General features: G+C 39.3%; 1 pseudogene; it reads left to right on the plus strand.

Annotated features, from left to right (window-relative positions):
• Positions 1-1,039: 1,039 nt before the first annotated feature.
• Positions 1,040-5,046, plus strand: LOC120581947 (small ubiquitin-related modifier 1-like; annotated as a pseudogene).
• Positions 5,047-6,452: the final 1,406 nt, after the last annotated feature.

Below are 6,452 nucleotides of genomic sequence, written 5' to 3' on the forward strand. Positions count from 1 at the left end.
AGAGGATCAAATGACCTATCTAGAGGGTGGGAAAGCCAAGGACACTCAATCAGAATGGCAAGAAGAAAGATGCCAAGACTATAAAAATAATTTAAGGAGCATATGGGACACTTTTAAAGGTCAAAATATCCATCTGATCCACGTACCTGATGGAAAAACAAGATGTTGAACAGCTGTTTGAGGAAATAATGATAGAAAACTTCCCTCACCTGGTGAAAGAAATGGACATAAAACTCCAGAAAGCTCAGAGAATCCCCAAAACCAGGGATCCAAAGAGACCCACACCAAGACACATCATAATTAAAATGCCAAAGTTTAAATACGAAGAAAGGATATTAAAAGCAGCAGGAGAAAAGGAGATAGTTACCTACAAGGGATCATCCATAAGACCAGCAGCAGATTTCTCAAAAGAACCTATGCAGATCAGAAGGGTTTGGCACAAAATATTCGATGTGATTAAGACCCAGGATCTACAACCAAAAATACTTTATCCAGCAAAGCTATCATTTAGAGTTGAAGGACAGATAAAGCACTTCCCAGTCAGAAATAAGCTAAAGGAATTTATTACCACCAAGCCAGTATTACAGGAAATGTTGGAGGGACTTCTTTAAGAAGTAAAAACATATATCAAAAACAGAAATAAAGAGACTCACTTCAGATTAAAAGACACACAGACTAAAAGGAAGGGGATGGAAAAAGATATTGCTTTGATGGACCTAGAAGGTATTTAAGTCAGACAGAGAAAGATAAACACTATATGATTTCACTTATATGCGGAATCTAAGGAATAAAAAGAACAAACTAATCAAAAACAAGCTCACAAATATAGTGGTAAATTTGGTGACGGACAGAGGGGAGGGAGGTTTAGGGGACTGGGGAATGGGGTGAAGGGTTAAAGAAGTACAAATTAGTAGCTCACGGATGGTCACGGGGATGGGGAGCATGGCAGAGGGAATGCAGTTAGCATTAATACGTTGGCTAGGTGGAGGGTCAGGGAAGGAAGGGAGAAATTGGGGGGATCGTTTTATGAACTATATTGATGTCTAACCAATGTACTGGATACTTGAAACTAATTAAAATAAATAAATTTTAAAAAAATGAAAAGCAACTCATTTCATTCCTTCATTCACTCACTCGTTCACCAGCTATTTGTGATTATGTATCAGGAACTGCAACAGGTAGTGGGGATTCTACACAGAAATTGGACATGATTTCCATCCCACATGGAGCTAATAAGCTAATTAGGGAGAACAAAAGATAGGCGATTACAATGAGGTGTGATAAGCACTATAATGGGGACATCTTACTCTTGAAGTGGAGAGGAGGACTCTACACAGACAGGTGGAGAGGCTGAGTGGCCAGGGAGAATTATTTGGAAGAAGTGTTATCTAAGCAAAGATTTAAGGGGTGATTAGAAATTAACCAGGCAAAGATATAAAGGGAAAGTATTTAAAGCAGAGATAAAAGCACATACAAAGGCCCAGATATATGAGAGCTTGGTACATTTTTTAAAAAATAATCAAAGTTTAATATGGGGAAAGGGATTTGGGGAGAAAATGGGGAATAAGTGAGGCTAGGAAGATAATCAGGGATAGTTTCTGCAGCACTTTATATTTCAAGTGAAGGGAGTTTGGATTTTATCTTGAGAACAATGGGAACCATTGATGAATAATAAGCAGGACCATAACATAACCAGGTTTGATTTTAGAGTGATCACTCTTGCCACATGTGAAGAATAGACTGAGCAGGAAGGTGGGAGGAGACAAGCAAAGGACAGGGAGACTTGTTAGAGGCTCTAGCAGTACTGTAGGTGAGAGATGAGGGTGGCTTCCTCTGGGGTGGAGGGAGTGGAGATGGAGACAGGTGGAAGGATTCAAGGAGTACTGTGGAAGGAAAGACAATGAGGTTTATTGAATAGTTAGTTCTGGGAGGAGAAAAAGAAACCATGATGCTCAGCTTCCTGCTTAGCCAAAAGAGTAGTACCATTTGCTGATAGAGTCCACATTGACGTCCAGTGTCCCTGGGATAGTAGGGACAGTAGTTACACTGGGTCTTGGATGAATAAAACCAGATTGGATAAATGCAGATCACAGGAATCATCATGGAATTGTGACGGCTGATGGTCATTTGCCCTATTATTTTTAAGTGTCCCCTATTTGGACATTTTCCCTTTTACCATAGGTTACCAACCTGATGAAGGGGAAGGGATCCGGATTAAGAATCAGGAGACTTGGGTTCTTGTCCAAGGTCTGCCACCCAGAGGCTGTATGGCCCTGAGGAAATCCCTTTCAGTCTCTGGGTTTCATTGTCTGCAGAATAACAAGATTAAAATGATCCTCAAGTCCATTTCAGTCCATAACATTCTATTGTCATGGTTCCAGTTGGTTCATTCAAATTTACTCTTCAAAAATAAACCGTTAGTAAGACACTGAACAAAAAAAAATGTCATAGACAGCAAAACTCCCCTTTTTTGATATCAGAAATACTTTTTAAAATCTTTTTGATAGTAAAAAGGTATCCTGATTTAATACTGATCTCTTGGTTTGGTTATTCTGGCAATATCTGACGCTTTGTCATTTAGCTTTTCCTGCTGTCTCACACAGGTACCCATAACACAGTACCTGCATAACACAGTACCAGAAATTTAAACCCCTAAATTTTTAATAAACAAGAAAATATCAATAAACACTTAACTTTGAAAATTATCTTCCCATCTATTTTCTAGTATTATTTTGAGTTACAATAAAAGAACAAAGAAAAAGAAAAGCAGTTTCCAACTTGTTTCATTCCTTCTGGAAGACTATATTCCAGGTCTCATTTCTTGATAGTAATTTCCTTTGCTATTGTGAGTCCCTTGCAGAAAATATATCTGAAATAGCTATGGAGACTGCTTCCTTCCATGGTTACATGGTCAGTAGTAGCAACCCAATTCGACAGGAAATAAAATCAAAGCAAATTTGCTCTCGCATCTAAACTCCATGACCTGTAGAATATTTCCATTGCCTTGTCTCATGCCACCTCAACACAGTGGCACAATGCCTGGCACATGATAACAAGAGCTGTCATCATTGAGTCTTTTGTAATGCCAAGCACCGTACTATGAGCTTACCATACATATCTCAGTTTTCACATCTATCCTCTGAGGCAAGTTTTATTATTATCCACATTGTACAGATGAGGAAATTAAGGCTCAGAGAGTTAACTTTCCCAAAGTCCCTTCACAAGTAAAAAGTGATAGAGCCTAGGGCTCAAACTCAAGCCATCCGATGTCAGAGTTTGAGCCCTGACAACTAGTCTCTATGGCTTCCGTGTAAGCAGTCAATGAGTATTAGAGTTAAAAGGATGGGTAGATGCATGGATGCTGTCATCATTTCCTCCCAGGACAGCGTGTCCCCACTTCCCTGTTTCTGTTGGTCCACACTGTAGTCCTGACAACCTATAGCTTAAGAGTGCTTCCTACCCTATATCCTTTGACACAGTCCACACATCAGATCATATTCTAGAAGCAATAAGGTCTTTGCTCTCCAGAGCTTACATTCTAGAGGAGGAGGCAGACAATAAATGAGCAAACGAAGGACTTGCAGGTTGTAGAAAGTGTTTGGAAGGCAATAAAATATGACAAGAGGATAGTGAAAGTGATTGGAAAAAGAGCTATTTTCATTTGTCTTATTAATGTTCTTTCCTCTAGCTATTCCCACTGCCAGATCTCAAAAAGAAGTCCAGATCTTGGAATCTTTATTCTCACAATAGTCTCATAACTGGTCTCTCTGCTTTCAGGTTCTTTTTCCTTTGTTTTATCGTGACAACCTCTTTAGAGTAATATTCCTAAAATGTTACTTTGTCATCGTGCTTTTTGCTGTACAATAGGTTTAAACATCTGGTCTTACAGCCAAGTCCCTCCAGCATTTGGTCTCATTTTACACACCCCAAAACATCTTTCTTCAACAAATGTATTTGAATCATCTATCACGTGTTAGCCATGATACATACCTCAACACAAGCCACCTGGTTATTTTGGCCAAGCTTCTTGAGTCCCCTACATATTCTATGCTCATTCCCACATGCCTGACACCGGAATAGTCTTTTCCGCTATCTACCTATCAAACTTTCTTTGTCATTTCGAGGCCAGCTCAAGTTCCAGTTTTGCAACTAAGTTTTCTCCATTTATGCTATTCTGCACTAATATCTTTTTTTAAATCACATTGGTTTCCATAGCTTTCTATTGCTATGCAATACTCCCCTATCATCACATGAATGTGTCTGTTTATACAACTGGGTTGACTGAAGGCTGTATATTTGGTCAGGACAAATTCCCTAGTGTCAATAGTCACAACAGCAGCAAAAATGTGTTTGAAACTTACCATGTGCAAAGCACTGTGCTAAGTGTTTTATACATTTTATTACTCCTCCCACAGCTTTACGAAGAGATCACCCTTACTGCCAGATAAGGAAACTAAGGCTTGGAGACATGAAATGACTTGCGTAAAGAGACACCATTAGCAAATAGCAGAACTTGAATTTAAGCCTAGAGTGTGTAGTTTTAAAGTCTGCAACCTAACCTCTAAGCCATGCTGCCTGAACACAACCCTCCATGTTGTTTTATAATTCCTATTTGTAGCTGCTTCCTACAAAGACTCAAGACTCTTACAGGAAAAGACACGGTGCCAGGAGTGGTGTAATGGGGAAGAGGGACCATGTGTAACTCCTGTGCAGGGGTCCTTACTGTGAGGACTCAGTGAGGAGAAGCTGCAGCCACATCAGACCAGGAAGCAAACCTTCAACTGAGGAATGGGTAGATAAAAAGGAAAATACCTTGAACTCAAAGTCAATGCACAGGACAGCTGTGAGAGTCACTTCCAGGTGAAGATGACAAACACGTCAAGAAACTCAAAAGAATCATACTAGTAACATCAGGGGGGATTCCAATGAACTTCCTCAGGTTTCTTCTTGAAGGTCAGTGGATTTGCTCCAAAAGAACTGGGAATGGAGGAAGGAGAGATGATGGACATTTATCAAGAACAAACAGCAAGCCATCCAACGGTTTAGACATTCTTTTAATTTTTTTCTTTTCCTTCATCCTTTTCTATTTTTAAAAATAGTTCTTTTATAATGTGATATTCAATGCTGAATTGAAGCAGATCTCCATTCTCTCAGAGTTTCCCTTTAAAACATCTGGTGTTTTGAATCTCAATGCATATTATTCATTTTCATTGGATTTCCCCTTGCTAGATTCTTGGGATCCAACTCCAGCCTCCTTCACATTGCCCTCACCTTTTCTAGAACTGGGAGTTTTCATGCTTTTCTGGGATGGGACCAATGGGAATGCACCCAGTGATTTCCCCATGGGCCTAAAGTTCTGACCAGTTTCACCACTGGACCTTCTGTGGATGTCTCAGTTCGTTCAGGATGCCATAACAAAATACCACAGACTGGGTTGTTTATAAACAAATGTCTATTTTTTCATAGTTCGGGAGGCTGGAAGTCCAAGATCAGGGTGCCAGCACAGTTGGATGTGGGCCCTCTTCCTGGTTAGACTTCTTGTGTCCTTGCATGGACACAAGATGGAAAAGGAGAGGGATCTTTCTGGAGCCTCTTTTATAAGTGCACTAATCCATTCCTGAGGGCTCCATCCTCATGACCTAATCACTTCCCAGAGGCCTACCTCCAAATACTATCACCTTGAAGGTTAGGATTTCAACATACGAATTTGAGAGAGACAGATCCCAACCATTGCAGTGGGAGATGAAATTTTTAAGAGGACTGCAAGGGGAAAAGAAAAGGTGTTTCCATAACTTGAACATACCTTTAAAATCTGATGGTCTGGACTAGAAGAAGAAAAATCAGGTTGGAAGTGAGGAAGATAGTTCAGGGGTAATAATAATAATCAGATCCAAAGGTGTCTTTTCTGAAGAGACAACACATTTTAGAAGTTTTAAAAATCTTGTCAGAGGATCCCAGATAATAAAGGAAGTGATACAGAAGCATCTTCAAAAGAACACTGCCATCCTTGCATTTTTGGCCTGGGGATGAATTTTAAATGGTAATTGTCTATACTAGCTACTTAAAATAAGCAAAATATTTGTACAGTCTGTTAAATTTTTTAAAGCACCATGTAATAGGAGTATGAAATATAAATAAAAAACTAAAAATCATATAGAGGAAAGATGGCAATCAACATACCAAAAATTGAAATGAATATCAGGTTTAGTGTAAATCTCCCAGCAGCTAAAGCAAAAAGAAAATGTCGATCAGTTTTAAAGGTCTGAATTTCATGGCATCACCTGCCATAGGGAGAAAATTATTTCTGCTTTTATTTTCACACACACACACAAAAATGTCTTCATTGCCCTGTGTTCCCCAAGCATACATACAGTACAAATACTTTTGGAGACTTTAGGGGGTTTCCCCCTTATTTCTAAATATACAAACTCAAATATCATCCCAGGCATATA

This window comes from Pteropus medius, unplaced genomic scaffold, assembly GCF_902729225.1.
Source record: "Pteropus medius unplaced genomic scaffold, Ma_sr-lr_union100, whole genome shotgun sequence".
Taxonomy (NCBI): Eukaryota; Metazoa; Chordata; class Mammalia; order Chiroptera; family Pteropodidae; genus Pteropus; species Pteropus medius.